We start from the raw sequence: 15539 nt of genomic DNA on the forward strand, positions 1-15539 counted from the left end.
ACAGTAAAAGGGCTTTATCTTTCTTATAAGCCTGCTATTAATTAGTGAAAGGCCACAACATGGTCTTCTCAGAGCCTTCTCCTCTCCAGGATGAACCCCAGCTCTCTCAGCTGTCTTCAGGTGTTGTCTTAATCTCTACCCTCCAATTATTTGTAAATGCGGTGTGTGAACAAAGCTTTCTCTGATTACAGTGGAGCCTGGATTTCCCCCACTATCTTCTAGAGTTCTGATCTACCTATTTTAACTTTTCTTTCTTGTCTTCCTTTGTATGGGAGATGCTGGTGGATGAAAATAATTAGTGTATTGGAGAAATGTTAACTCTAAGTACTTTTGTCATTGCATAATTACTACCTAGAATCAGGTGGAGGAACGGAGAGTGCTTTCATGCCAAAATGGGCAGAGCTGTCTGAGAAGTGTGAAGAATCCATGCAGGTAGTCCCAGCACCAAAGATTGCAAGTGTATATATGCATGTATGCAGGGTACTTCATCTCATTCTATTTTTTAAGAGTAAACTTCAACTAGATGAGTACTCATTCGATTATTTTTTAATATTTCCTTTTTTTAAGAAGGAGGTGACTGCCAAAGAGGCTATACAGCAGGATGTGTTATCAAAACATCCAGGACAGATCTTGGAGCTGCTTTTCCCCCTGCCTTAGTTGCTTCTCAGGTACAGCAGGTTTTGGTGTTGCTCAGCAAGCTGCTGTTTTCAGAGTAATTCAGAGGAGGAAGTCCAGTGTAACGGCAGGAAATGCAGCTTGGCACCTGAGTGCTGAAGGCTTTTCAAGGGGCTGTTATTTGGCTGAAGATACATTCTTAATAAAATGATCTTGCCAGTGTTCTGTGCCCCTGGTACTTCCTTGGTGTGCCTATGCCGAGTTGTGTTTCTTGCCTTAAATTCTTCATAAACATACTTTCGTGGCCTGATCCAAAGCCCCCAGCAGAGACTGAAACCCACATCTAAATGATCTGATGCCTGTTGAAATTGTGATGGACCATGACTGCAGGGTCAGAAAACTTAACAACTTGTTTGTCAGCCCCTAGAGTGACCAAAAGGCAGAAGACATTTGTGTCTCTCTGCTTGCTGACATAGCCCTGGCAGGAAAGTGTAATGCTGGGAGGAAACAGACTGTATGGGCCAAATGAATTTAGCTTCCACCTTGGTCTGAATCTTTTTTTTAATGCTGTATTTTGGAAGTGCCTGCAGCTGTAGGTGGTGGTGTATCTTAAAGACTTGGAGAGGTCAGAGAAACAAGTGGCAATGCTGACTAATGCTGCTGGGTCTGTGGCAAGGGGATGTGGCACTTCAGCTGATACTGTGATTGCATCTCGCTAACTGAGGCTGAAGCATCACCCTTAAATAGGTAGAATAGTTAATATGGGATTTGGATGCTTTTTCAGCTTATGTCGGTACTAGTTAGTAATAATAACCCGTTGTCCTTCTCCCAGTTCCTTTAATCTAAGGATCTTGGTTCCTTAGGACCAGCAGTTGCCCTGGGAATCCACTATGTGTAACACTTCTGTACCATTAAGGAGTTTGTACCATGGCATGGAAGCAACTGGGCTTGACAAGAGCCCAGACTTTGTCACCACCTCTGCCTGAATGAACTGTTATCAAGGATTCCTCTTTCTGGTGCCAGATATAACTGAAAGGCTGACTTTGCCTCTCTAGTGCCTTTTTTCCCAGGACTGTTGCTGCTTTTTACAGTATAAATTTCTGGAAGTTAATGCTAGTAAAACAGGTACTGCTCTATTTAGAGTTATTAGATTATTTTGTTGCTATATGTTTGTAGCTTATTGCAGAGATGCCGAAAGCCCTGGATATCTAGGTGCTTCATGTTTGGATGCTCTTTGTTTTGGTGGACTTCAGAGATTAATGCAACATCTCAGCACCTCCAGCTGGTGGTGGCATGGTCACCTCACTCCTGCTAGAGAACATTGCTCTGGGGAGAAGGTGTGGTGGTGGAAAGAAGTTTAGAGCTGGTACAATTTGTGGGGTACCTTCCTCATTGCAATGGAATACAGAAGGAGGGTTGATGACCAGGTAGACTCTTTCCAGCAGGCAGCTGGGTTTATGTCGCTGCATTTGTCTTTAATTCTAGCTGATCCTTCCCAGCACTTTAGATAAGGTGAAAAAGGGTGTTTGCAATATTTTGGGCATTTGGTTTTGGGTTTTTTTTTGTGTTAATGCCTAAAGGCTTGTTCTCTGGCTTATCTATGGGATGATTTGGCTGTGAATTACAGGTAATTAGTGCCACCTTTTAACTTCCTCTAGCAAGAAGTCTTGCTTTGTGTATCTGTCCATTAAGATACCCCATCTCTGGAGACCAAGCATGGTGACTATGGAAAATCAGCTAAGAGACTTTACTATCACCCCTATATTCAGCAGTCATCCGACACTCAAAATACATTTCACTTGTTTAATGTGCAAAAGTGCTGGTGAAAGAGATGCTGCTACTCACCCAATGTTACAGAACAATACCACTTACAAGGTCCCCAACAATGCTGCTTTCCCCATACACCATTGCAGAGACTTGGGCAACTTCCTGAAGGGTCTTGTAATTTGGTTCATTAATGCCTAGATCCATTGATGACCTAGTATATAGCCTATTTCTTTTTTCTTTCTGGATAACTGCTTTAGGATCACTCAGAAATTAGCTGACAACATGAAAGTGCAGATACCTAAATGAATTGCGTGCTTTTCAACTGGTTCCATAAACATAGCACAGGTAGAGCTGCGGCAACACCGATCTCTGGAGGCTTTGGTGAGAGTCAAGGCAGATACCGTCCAGTCTCCCTGAGCAGTAGAGGGAGGTGGCCTCCAATAAGCTCTTGCATCTGCTGCTCAACTGCTTCATTAAATCCAAGTTCAATACAGAAGCAGAACAACATATATATCTGCTCCCGGTAGAAGCTTCCCAACAGCTTGGTTTCGGGTGACAGGTTGAATTGATGAATCAGTGTAATGTCTTCCTTCTGAATCATGTCACAAGAACTTTACAGCTGGGACCTTCCTGCCTTCCCTTCCTTGTCTGTGAGAAGTACCTGTGGAGCCACGCTGCTGTTAGCTCTGGGTGATCTCGGTGGCCTGCTGAACACGTGAGCTACACCGTCAGCGTGTGTTTTGATTTTAGCACTTTAGTTTGTGCCCTTTTTTGTCGTCTTACCGATTTGATTATTACCGTGTCTTTATAAAATGGAAGAGTACTGCTGGTGTTGAGAAAGGGAATGGGAGTCTTTATCCTGGGTTATGTTCAGTGTGTGGCCAGGACATCCTGGTAGTCTGAACCATGGGTGCAACAAACTATTTCTCCTCCAGGAGAAATTGCTTTGGAGGAGGGGGAGGGAAGCTTGAAATCTTGCAAGGAAAGGGCCTGTGTAAGCAGAGGATGCCTCGTTGTGAGTCAGACTGTGTGTATGTCTGATAATGGAAACCAAAATTTACTGTTAATGGGTAACATCTTCAAAAGGATCCCAAACCCGCTTCCAGTTGATGCTGAATTTTAATTTGGCACCTTGGCCTCTTTTGAAAACAAAGATGTCAGAGATGCTCCTGCAGGTAACAGGTGCCAAACTCTGAATCTTGGAAACTTTTTGGGAATCCCACTGGCTGCCCATATCAATCACTGAGTACTGGAAGGCTCTTGTTAGTTTGGCCTAAATGCGAATGCCTCTGGAAAACTATAACCAAAGTGACTACTGACAGTGAGCACTTGCACAGACCTTACCGCTGCTATGGATGCTACAGAATTATACCCATCACTTCATACTCTTCTCACATCCATTTGGAGAAATACAGTGTCAGGCAGTGCAGGCAGAACATGTAACAGCAGTGGACAAAATAAACAGGATGTGGTGATGCTGTGGTGAGGCCAGAACCTGGCCGGAGGAGGGAGATCCTTTCTAAATCACCTACTTGACTTTAAAAACTCTTCCTCAACTCTTTTAGCTGCTGCTTTAGATGTATCTTTAAAAATACAGCTATCCCTGGAACTGGAATGGTGGTACCAGGTGGCTTCAGGTGGGGAAAAGAGAAATGAGGGCAAAAAGACTGTTGGTGTTTGCCAGGCAGCTGCATGGCAATGAGTTAAGCCAGGTCTGCTGGGCTTTGTAGCACACAAGGGACTGGAAGCTCAAGGTGCTCGGGAAACCGAGGCACTAGGTGGACTTAGGACAGAAAGGTGCCTCTCACAAGGAAATCAAGGGCAGTGAGAGGCTTTTAATGAAGACTTAGATCTTCTCTCTGTCTCACGCAGTGTCAGCACTTAGGTAAGTGACTGCATATGGAGTGTGCATGTATGGGGGCAGGAGAGAAATGCTAGTAGAGGTCATATGCCCACTGTGTTATATGAAGTAAAATTTAACGTGTGGGCAATCCAGAGAGAAGCCTGTTGTTTCTCAGCAGCTTCTCTAGCCTATGTGCTCCCTGTCATGGCACACAAGGTAAATGCGTGCTGCAGGGATCCTGTAGAGATCCAAAAAACTTTGATGGCCAGAGCTGCTTGGAGAAGTGCTGGGACATAGAACAAGGAACGCGACAAAGTTCTGGGCGGCCCTCCCTGTCAGAGCCACAGCAGGGGCTAATAATAAAGCTGGTTTGGTCTTACCCCTGTCCCTTCCCATCCCCACTCATGACTGTACACTGAGGGATTTAGAAGGGGAGTTTGCAACACCAATATGTTAATCCATTCTACCCCGCTGGGAGTAGGTGCATGTAATCCCTGTTTTACAGGCAAATGATCTGAAGAACAGGGAGAAGTTGTTGTTTGCCTGATCATAGCATCAGAACGAAGAGCTGAGCTAGGGTGAGGACCCAGGAGGCCTGCACTTCCCTGGCTTACAGGCCAGTGCCCTGTTGTGAACAGGCAGAAGGGTTTGTCACTCGGATGTGTTGTGCTGCTGAAGTCCTGATTCCATGGGACAGGTTTTTTAATTTGCTGAGTGGCCATATGTATCAGTTAGTTTTGATCGGAGCTAGTGGTTGTTCTGGGAAAAAGGCCTTGGATGCCTGAACGAAGGAGTTGTTCTGGAGGCCAGCACAGAAGGTGCCTCTGAGAAACATGTTTTTTAAGTGATAGACAGCATGAGTATGGGAGCAAACAGTGCAGTCTGTAAGAAAGCCCTATGTTTCTTGTGGCTATTGGGCAGGAGGTGATCTGCAGTAATTGTATACTTTAAGGTTTTTACTGGAAGTATGATTAATCCATTCACACAATGGAGCAATTTAATAAAACTGCATAGATTTCTCTCTCTCTACCCCCCCATCCTTTTTTTTAAGAGCTGGAGGTGACATTTGAAAGGATAGTGGGATGTAGTTGAGGACCATAGCTAGTTTCCCTCCCCCTTCAAATAGATCCCACTCTCCTCCGTCTTTTTTTGAACCTTCTCTTGATTTCTGAGTCCTAGTAAATCCAGCTGCAAGACAACACGACCTAGTTCCCGGATTGAAGCAAAGGTGAGGTGTACTTCTGCAGACGTTTTTGTGTCTGAGTGTGGGCAGCAGCAGGAGGACAGGCTGATGATTCCCTGCCTGTCTGTCGGTGCTGGGATTCCCCTGCATGTGTGTTGTCAATGGGGCGCATGCAGATTTATGATTTTGTATAAGCCCAGTTTCATTATGTATTGGGAACACAGGCTGTCTTTCTGTACTGCAGGCTGAGTCACTGCTGCCTCCCAGTGAATTTCGGTGATGATTATTGAGTGTGGGCAGATGCAGCCTACTCTTTATAGCAGCTCGCTTGTATTTTTTTTAATGAAGTTTTAAAATTTTTGTATTGCTTTGACATCTTTTTCTTTGAGAAACTAATTTCTGCTGAGCTGAGTTTAGACACAAGAGCCACTTCATTACAGTTGGTGTTTGCTGTGTTTGAGAGACTGACCTCTTTGGGAGGCTTTAGGCATACGGTCTATTGGGAAATAGGATCCTGTCCTGCCTGTTTCCCCATGTCCAAAGCAAAACGAACAGGTGCTTTTAGCCCAGTCTTACTACTGTGATTTGACCTTGGGAGGGAAAGGGGAGCGCATGGACAGAAAAAAAAAATGAAGATCCAGAACACCGGGGCAATGCAGGGAGGAGGTGCTTGTGTTCTGCTTCCGTAAGTGGGTGCATTTAGCCCAACCTCAAAACTGCTTTCTCACTTTAAAATTACAGTAGCCCACAAGCCAGGGGGCTGCCCATCCCCATGTCTCCCCCACATCAGTTTCAAACCAAGGCTGGGACTGCTATTCTTTGGCTTCATTTAAACAGGGACCTGGGGTTTGCAGAAGCAGCCCGCCTCGTTGGCGCTGGCTGGATGTACGTAAAACCCTCCGTGCTGTGTGCATTTCAGACGTGGACTTGCCAGCACATAGCTCCCTGAAACTGGGAAAGTGGTACTGGCAAAATCGTCAGCTTTCACACGTGATGTATCTGTGGGGCTTCAGCAGCCGAAGCAGCATGGCTTTGCTGCGCTGGTACAGCGAAAGCAGCTCTGCCCTCCTGCCTGATGCTGTGTCTGTATTGGAAAAACTGCGCTTCATCTGATAGAGCTGCTGCTTATGGGAACAAGCCCCTTAGATAATGAAACCGCTGGCCTGTAACAACTGAGGGTTGTACCAACATAATTATATGAATAAATGAACTCTTAAGTGAGCAGCAGCACTGGTGAGCCTAGCTTCTTAACGATCAGTGTCTTGGATGGGTTTTGTGCTAAGGATTGATCTCGAGATTCTCTCCTGCCACTAGCGGGAGCATTAACAGGTTCTCTTTTATCTGGTCACTTGACAGAAGGCTTTCTTTGAGGTTTCAGCGGTTCTGTGAGAGTACCCCCACAGTGGCTGCTGAGTGGAAATGTTAGTTAGACAAGAGGTGCAGATGAATTACGTCAGCATGATTGTATAAGCCTTGATTTATTTATTTTATTTTATACCCACCCCACCCCCCAAGTATCCTGCTAACAACGTGTCCTGATCAAGCTGATCAATTCAACCTTGGCTGAGGAACCTTTGATACTGGCATGGCATGTGCCTGGAGTTAAAAACTTCCTGGAACTGAAAACTATAGCACCGCCATGCCCTCTGCCTCCCTAAGCCACAGGCTGTTTCTTAAGCTTGTTCTCTGTGATAATTTTAGTTTGTATCCAATAGACTAGTAAAATGCAGAGTGATTTTTTTTTTTTTTTTTTTTTTTTTGAGAGAGAGAGGAAGCAGCTTTGTAACAACTTGTTCAGGAATAGTGTGGGTAGCTATTGCAGAGAGAAACCCTTGAGCAGTATCAGTAGCTAAAAGTAATCCAGGAAAATTTTCCATTGAGGGTGCAGGAGTGGAGGTGGGAGGAGAAGTTGCTACCTGCTGTGACCTCAAGCAAGCAATACTTTAATCAGGGGCTGAGACATAAATGGCTTTTTAACATTGAAAGTCCATTGTACATGGGATTGGCTTCAGGTGCCCATTATGAGCTTTTCAATATGTTCAACAAACAAAACTTTGAAATCAGAAATTCTGAGGGTGTTGGGAGATTTTTCTTTTCTGAACTGCAATTCTGATAATGTATATGAAATTACTAGGTCCCAAGATGGTGGTTGGACTACTTTCATTACATTTTCTTCTCGTACTGTAACACTACATGTTTTCCAGAAATAGCAGCTGGCTGTAAGACAGCATCACCCACTCTGCGGATAACTCACGGCCACTCGGTGCCAGGCGGGCAAGTTCTGTTTAATCCACGGTGTCTGGTAGCAGGCTGACACCAGCCAGTGTGTGACCCCTGCCTGTGGAACATGTAAATAGGACCGTGACAGCCTCAACTTTGAGGCAAGGTAGGGAAAAATCCTAAAATCGGACCTAATGTGGCAGTTTGGGGTTTGCTTTGTAAATGCAGGTGCGTGTTGTGCAGCGATGCTGGCTCTTGCTGGCTGCCTGCAGCTGGGGTAGGCAGGAGGCTTCGCAGGGTGCCCGGTGTTCGTTCCTCCACTCGGCTCCCTCCCTCGGGGGGGGGGGGCCTGCTGATGGAGAAACTGGTCGATGGAAGCATGGGCTTTTCAGCTGTAGCACAAGTTTGTGTTTCTTATTCTCTCCCTTTAAAGTCTCTTGTCAGCATCTTCTGAGCAGCCGTTCACGTTGCAGGTTAAATGTCGTGTAGTTAAAAGTGCGTTAGTAGCCAAGTAAGGTAACAGGACCATGTGAAAACACAGCAAGGCAATGTGCTCTGTTTTAGGCAAGTTTTCCATTAAAATTGCCCTTCAGAGAAGCAGACTGATGTTACCTTACAGTGCTCCAGTGATTAAGGCTAACACAGTTTTGTTCACCTTTGCTCAAATTTAGGGCAGAATACATTTTGGGAGATCTTTGCTGAAACCAAAGGAGCCGCTTGTCTGGTTTCCTCTTTAAGACTGAGGTTCCTTACAAACAGGCAGCAGGTCTGTCTATTGAGCTTCCTCTCAGCAGCTTTTTACTTTTTTTTTTTTGTGTGTGTGTTTATTCCCTCACATCTTTAATAGTTTTTTTTATATTTGGGGGGAGGCCCCAAAATATTTATGGAAAGCTTCTTCTGTGTACAGAGATACTGAGTTTTGAATTAACTGTACATGACAGTATTTTTTTCTTATTAAAAATATACTTTATATTTTCTTATTAGCAGCAGTTTCCTGTCTTACAAGTACTTGGGAAACTGATATTGTTCTTCACAAGGAAGCAGGGAGGGATTGGTGTCTTTCTGGTGTTATTTTTTGAAGCTGCGAGGAGGGAAAAATGCAGCCATCTGTTGAAGTATTTTTCACAGGTTCTGCAAAACCTGGAGAGACCATCTTTTTCGTTAGAGCAGTCCAATGGCAAACTGGGATAAAGGGCCTATATCCATGACCAGGGCTTCTTTGTAATTAATAGTAAATGTGAAATGTGTTGGGCTCTGCAGCCTACACAAGGAGGAACTCTTGGATCTAATAATGACCTTTCTAACTTTACTGACATGACTTTGCTGTGTCCTAATTCCCACCATGAAAATACAGGTGATGCCTGTGTTGCAGGCTTGTTCAGGCAATTGAATATTTTAGGTTAGCACAAAGTTTGTTTGTCTTGGTTTTTTTTAACATGCAGTTATTAGTGCAGGAAGGGCAATAACAGGTTTTGGAGCTCTTTGTGCTTGTTGCCTATCGGGGTGGTGGTGATGTTTATATAGTGTATTTATATATTTTTGTATATTACATATTTTGTGGGATGTAAATGTCAGGACAGTTGGCCAGCAACTGATGTTATGAATGATGAGTGGAAGTGTTTGGACATAAGGTAGCTGGATTTAGAAGAGAACAGCTGAATAGAGAAAAAGGCTTTTAACTTTCCCATTAGAAATAGTCAGTGCTTGCTTCACCTTCAGCCCCGCAATAGAAAAGGGATCGTACCAAGGAGGTTCTTGAAGCTCAGCTTCCATTATCTGGGCTTCACGTGTGCTCCCCACCTGAGCAGGACAGGCAGGTGACGGACTATACCTGACCCTGGGCACCAGGCAGCTGGTGCCCGTGCTGCTGCAGTCGCTGCCGCACTTGCCAGGAGGGTGGGCAGGACACGCTCGCTGTACGTACTCCCACCCACGTACTTCCTGCAAGCTCTTCAGCGTGGAGGCTGTTTCTCTTTTTTCGGGTATATGCCTTGCTGCAGGGCGCTGATCCAGAAGGGTAGCCCTGGTTGCTGTTGCCATATTAATAATGATAATTGTTTTGGATTTCCAGTTTAAAGGGTAAGCAAATAAACATCTGCTGGGCTTAATATGTAGAGCTAGGCTGCTACAGCATCCACAAGCTGCCCAGTTTGTTGACACACATGCTTTAGTTCATGCCACCTCTCGCTGCTTTTCTCTGCTTCCCCTCCATTTCTCTGGCATCGGCGCATGTTCTATTTTTAAACTGTGCTGTGCTCTGTATTGCGGCATTTCTCTTCCTGAATTATTTATCGGTGTTTGGAGCTGAATGGAGTGTGCTACGTTTTTTCCACTGCTCGTTACTGCCCACGTGTCTGTCTTGAGCCATTGACAGTTTTGGTTCATGACAAATCACGCCAGCCTGGGCTTGGAGAGGGGATGGAGGGGACGATGGGGCTTGGTCACAGCCTGTGCCAGTGCAGGATCGTTCAAATCTGTGTTTAATGTTCTCCTTGCTAGGGCAGACAGGGAGTGGATGGTTGCCATGATAACACATCCTCAGCTGAGCCACATTTGAATGGAAGGTCCCTTTTTAAAAAAGAAAAGAAAAGAAAATTTCTTTTTTACTGCCTGGAGACTGACTTCAGCCTGGGAGGAGGAAACCTCCGTGCATGTGTGTGTGCATGCACATGCAGAGGAGAAGACAACGTCAGAGGCTGTGGGCATGGCTGAGGTTGACTCAAAGCTCCTTGGGGTGGTGGTGGTATTTAATTTCTAGTTAGTATAAAATTGTCATTTCTTTTAAATTTAAAACCCTTCTCTGTTCCTCCCTGCCACGTCCAGTGCAGGCACCGTTATCCATCAGAGATGGCAGCACATCCTTTAAAAGGAATGGGTGGGCAAGATGTTTCATCTCAGAAAGGTTTTTCCAGCTATTCACTGAACTTCATTTGCCCCTTCCCCTTTCTTCCTTAAGAGCGTCTCAGTATTTATATTTTCTCCTGCCATCTCTGTATTTTTTTTTCCTCTCCTCTTCTTCTGGCTCTCCTGTATTCTTTTGCCTTTGTTTTGTCCCTCTGAGATGATGGATTTAGCTGCTCTGCATCCCTGCTGCTTCTGGACTTGCTTCCTGATGGAGCTGGGGAGACTGCTGTCCCTCCAGCCGCCAGGAGGAGGGAAACTGGCCGGAGGGAAGAGCTGCCGCCTGGCTTTCCTGCTCGGGGAGGTGCCAGGGAGAGCAGAGACAGCAGCTCTGCCTGCCTCCCCTTGCAGAGTTGGTCCAGAAATGTCTGCAAGTCGAAAATTCACCCGGTGCCATGCTCAGCTCACGCTGGGATGTCTTGCTGGCATGGAGCAAGTGTGTGCTTTCCTGTGTGCTGACTCATTCGGGACATGAGGATTACTGTGCCTTTATGTCCTTGGCACAGAGTGGGGGGAGAGCTGAAGGGGGATAGAATTTAGGGGGTGAGGTGGTCCCAGGAACAGTTGAGCAAGGGACTGGGCAGTGAATGTTTTTAAATGCTGAAGTGCAGCAGGTGCAGCTGCTATGAGCACTGTGGCTTTGAGCGCGCTGTGAAAATGCAGCTGTGATTACTGCGAAGCTAAATGCTTTAGTCCAACGAAACACAAATCTAGGGCAGTGTGCTTTTTTTTTTTTCTACTAGGCTCCGAAGTGAAGTGCTAATTCTCCTTACAATCTAATTTCCAAATTCTTCTCTTTTAGGCCAAGTAAGCTTCTTAAAGCATTCTTATATCATTTCTCTTCATTTCGGGAGCTCCACCCCTGTCCTCACATTGGTTTTGGGTCCCGGGTGTGTAAGAGTAGCAGGTGCCTTTACTTTGTGTCATGCAACACTTGGAGTGACACTGATTCCCAGCAGCAGGGTGAGCTGAGGACAGGGTGGGACAGGGCTTGACTCTTGGGTCTTGCTTCTTTGGGCATAAGCCAGATTTGTCTCTTTTCTGGTAGTAGAAGCCATTCAAAGTTCCTGATGGCCTGGGTTTCTCTGCCCTCCTCAGAATTTCATCCACCTCAACAACTCTTGACTTTTGAGAGTGGAGTCTTCACTGTGCAGGTACTATTTTATTTTTTTTCCTTCAATCTACCCTTTGTCTGTTTGCTGTGGCCTCTTCTGAGGAGACCTTGGGCCAGGTAAGAAAAACATGCTAATTGTAGGACTTGCATGGAGAGATCTTTCAGGTGGTCATGGTCTTGATGAGGAATCCTGGCTGTTCTCCCTCTTTTCTATTTGTGTTCCCGATGGAAAAGGATGAGTAAGACCAGACTATCCTCCCTTCAGCCCCAGCTGTGGGGATTCTGCTGGTCTCCTGCTTTCAGCTTTTCCATGGGTGCCTGCTCTCGTTCTGGATGTTCATGGGGCTTTTTCTCTGGGGACATGTTAGGGTAGGTAGCTCCCAGCAGCATGGTGCTGCAGTTCTCGTCCTTCCTGCTTCCTGATGCCAAGCACAAAGAAGTCTTTCTGCTGCATGTGCACTCCTGCAAAACAAAACAAGCCTGTGGCCTGGAGAACTGAAGAGAGATTTTTGACTTGCCATGTGTGGTGGTTATTATTAAGAGTGTTCCTTAGCTCAGATACTTGGCGTATACCTGGCAGCACCCTGAAGTTGAGTCACATTAGGCAGCAAAATCTCCCCTGCAGTCTGCAGGCTCATGATGTCCTTGGACGTGTATTCTCTCTGGAGAGTGTGTTTCTACCTGTGCACTTTAGTAATTAACAATAGCTTGCAGCCTGCTGCAGGATGCAGTGAGCAAGGTCAGTTCCAGCCCAAAGAACAGGCCATGACGGAGTTCTCTAGCTGCTTGAGGATTGCTTTCTCTTCCTCATCCCCAGAGATGCTATGGTAGCTGAGGCCGGCAGAAGTGAGAGCCTTGGTGTTTGACGTGCCTGCAACGAGGAGTCTGTCCCAGATTCGTGTTTGCATTTCTCCCCCTTTTCTAAGAGGAGAGGGGAGTTTTCTGGTTCGGGTGGATAAATTAATGCATGTAAGTCCATTGGTAACGCTCTTCCGTCTTTCCAGCCACTGTAGATGTCTGCTGCAGGCTGCCTGGTATGTGCCTGTCACGTGGGGGAGCCCAGTCCAGGGCCGGTGATGGGGGTTTGTTTGCACCAGTGCCGTTCCACCAGTTTGAAGTCGCAAGTGTTGACTTCTTTTTTTTTTCTCCCCTTCTGATGGGATTATATCCACTACGGAATTGACATGTCTTCTCTCAACAGAAGCTGGGCTGGGCAAATTAGAGCCTAGGCTCATTTGATACATCTGCCAGGGAAGGAGGAAATGTGTCTTGTCGCTTTTTTTCTTTGTTTGCTCTGCAATACCACTGTGTTAGGCCTAGGCAGCTTCCTTGCAGGCTGGGAGCACAGACAATACCTAAAGCTGCTGCATCTTTCCTGTGCCCCGCTTTCACTGACCTAGTTTCATTGTGTGCGTGCACACATGCGTGATGCCTAAGCGAATGGCTCTCAGGTGTGAAAGGCAGGAGCCCTCTCTGTAGAGCTTTGTCCAGGCTGCTGGTGGGGCTGACTCACTCCTCTTCCTCCTCCTCCCCCTGCCCAGGATTTACTGTCTACCCATCTAAGGAGAAAGATGCAGCTTAGGAAATCCTCTCATGTGTGCTTCCCGAAGATGAAATGCTGCCAACTCATAGTGATAATGGGCAGTGGTTTTTGAAAGAGCTGGACAAGCCTGCAGGAGGTGGCATCTATGCTGTTTAGGGCAGGTGCTTGTGTCCTAGGGCTGGAAGGTTTTCTCACTAGAAATCTGTCCTTGCTGAGCCACCTGCCAGGCATTTAAATGCTAGAGACCAGGTTTGCAGGCTCAGGTTATGGAGTATCTTTTCCTTCTGCTATAATGTTAGTGTTAAGAACTGACAGTGATGTTTTGACAGAGGGTCCTAAACTGATTGTATGTTCTTGCTTGCTTAGCGTACTCTGCCAACCAGGCATCTGAAAATGGGAAGATCTGGTAAAAGGGAAGAGCAGCATCTAAATTTCCCTCCTTTTATAGTACTTATCTTGCCACTGCAGGGCTCTGGAGTAGAGGGCACCAGCAACTGTCCTTAAGGATCCTGAGTTGAAATGCAGCAGACTACAGAGGCTCCTTAGCAAAATAAAGCTCTGTGTGTTTCACTAGGTGTTGTGGAGATTTTAAGATGCTCTCTGTGTGGAGCAAAGATCCTTGACCTGGGCAAGGCATGCTGGAGCACTGCTCCTGGACCTGAACTCCTCTGTCTCTTTCTGTTGCTTCTTCATTTGCAAAGTAGCTGCCGGAGCTTCTTCAGGGCGCAAAACTCCAGGTTTGAAACTCCAGGGGCCTGCCTGGGTGCCAGGAATAAACAAACCCAAAATAGATGGAAAAACCCTTATGCCGAGTTGTTAACCTAATCTCTATGAGATAATCTTGTAGCTTTGCTGAGTTCAGCTGCTGCAGGGACTCACTCCGAGCACGTGCTTTCTGCCAGGGGGACGTGAATGCCCAGGCTGACTTCTTGCTGAGCAATCTGTGGAGCTGTTGCGAACGCAGTCACTTGCCACCTCTCGGGTCTCTCTGTGCAGTGGACTGAGAAACTGTCATAGCAGAGCCCATGAGCTCAGCTCAAGGCCCTCATTCTACATGTTTGCTCTGCTCTGACAGTGGTGACTGTTTCTCAGAGAGCTTGGGAGATCATGCTGCAGTTTCCTTGGGCAGGCCTTCATTTTAAAAATTACCTGCAGAATGGGGAGGGGAGAACTTGAAGTGGCCAGAAATTGGAGGCATAAAAGGAACTTGCAAGGAAGCAGATCCAATTCACCTTCTGATGGGGAAGGTTCATGTAACATCCATGAAGCCTTTGCATTCAGCCAATGTGGGGGTCAATTAATTGTGGCCCTCCACTTGAAAACACTGGCATAGCGTTGCAAGTGGCATTCGTCTTGTTACTCCCTACCTGTCATTCCTTTCTCTCCAGTTCTTTAGCCATGGGACCCCCTCCTCAAATCAGTACTGGTGCAGGCAGAAGCAAGGAGCTGTTTATTGCTGCCAGGATCACAGCAGCCTCAGCAGGGAGAGAAGGACAGCTGGCCAGGAGCATTCACCTGCTTTCTGCATGGGGAAGACATTCTTGATTCAGAAGGCTTTGAAGCAGGTTAAGACAGAAGCCCGTGCATACGTTTAAGTCCTTTGCAGAGCAGGGCTGCTTTACAAACTTGAACCTCAGTTTGTCATGGAGCTGAAACGTATCCGGTTTCTGTTGTCTGTCTCCTAGCTTTAACACCTTTATTGAACTGCTTCTTTTGCGGTAGCAATGGATCATTTAGAAGAAACTGCAATAACTTGGCAAAAGTGGTAAAGCCAAGTCCTGAAGAGGCTTTACAAGCACAGCACTACACTATTCGCAATGGATGTGGTCAAAGCTGTGTTTCTCAACCTTTTCGCAACTGTCTCCCTTCAGCCTTTCCATCTCCTTGAGGCCAACGTTTACCCTGGCTTCTCATCTTCACCTCCTTTCTCTTCAAAGCTTTTGTCTGCAGGCAGCTGCTCTGTAAGCCCTGCTGCCCCTTGCTCTGCTGCCAGCCCCAGCACTGCCAGAGCTCAGCCTGAGCAAGGAGCCTCCTCAAGAGCAGCTGCTGACTGAGCTGATCATGTTTGAAGTCAGCACTGGCCCCGCAAGTGTGTATTCTCTTCAATTCTGGCTGCACCTTGCCTGGGATGGGCTCCTGCCCAGCAGGAACCATGGGCGCTGAAGGAGAGTGAAGCTTGCCTGCTGTTCACCAGCATTTAGAGTTGTAGTTGGAAGATCTCTGTAATCCAACAAGAAGCAACTTCTGAGCCTGGTGAGGGACGGGATGTGCTTGTGATCCATCACGGAGGCTGCCTGTACATGATGCTCAGCCAGGCTGCCTTGGGCGCTTCAGAGAAAGCTTTAGGATATGG

At 46.4% G+C, this 15539-nt stretch overlaps 1 protein-coding gene across 5 annotated transcripts in view; it reads left to right on the forward strand.

Annotated features, from left to right (window-relative positions):
• R3HDM2 (R3H domain containing 2) overlaps positions 1-15539 on the forward strand; it is a 61514-nt gene that overhangs the window by 6772 nt on the left and 39203 nt on the right. Inside the window, exon 1 of one of the 5 annotated variants that reach the window (XM_080369081.1) lies at positions 7613-7794. The exons of the other annotated variants lie outside the window; for them this stretch is intronic. The gene's annotated coding sequence lies outside the window, so the exon portion shown is untranslated. Of the gene's footprint in view, positions 1-7612; positions 7795-15539 lie in introns of those variants that run through there. 5 annotated transcript variants of the gene reach the window in all.

This window comes from Falco punctatus (assembly GCF_963210335.1).
Source record: "Falco punctatus genome assembly, chromosome: 18".
NCBI classification, from domain to species: domain Eukaryota; kingdom Metazoa; phylum Chordata; class Aves; order Falconiformes; family Falconidae; genus Falco; species Falco punctatus.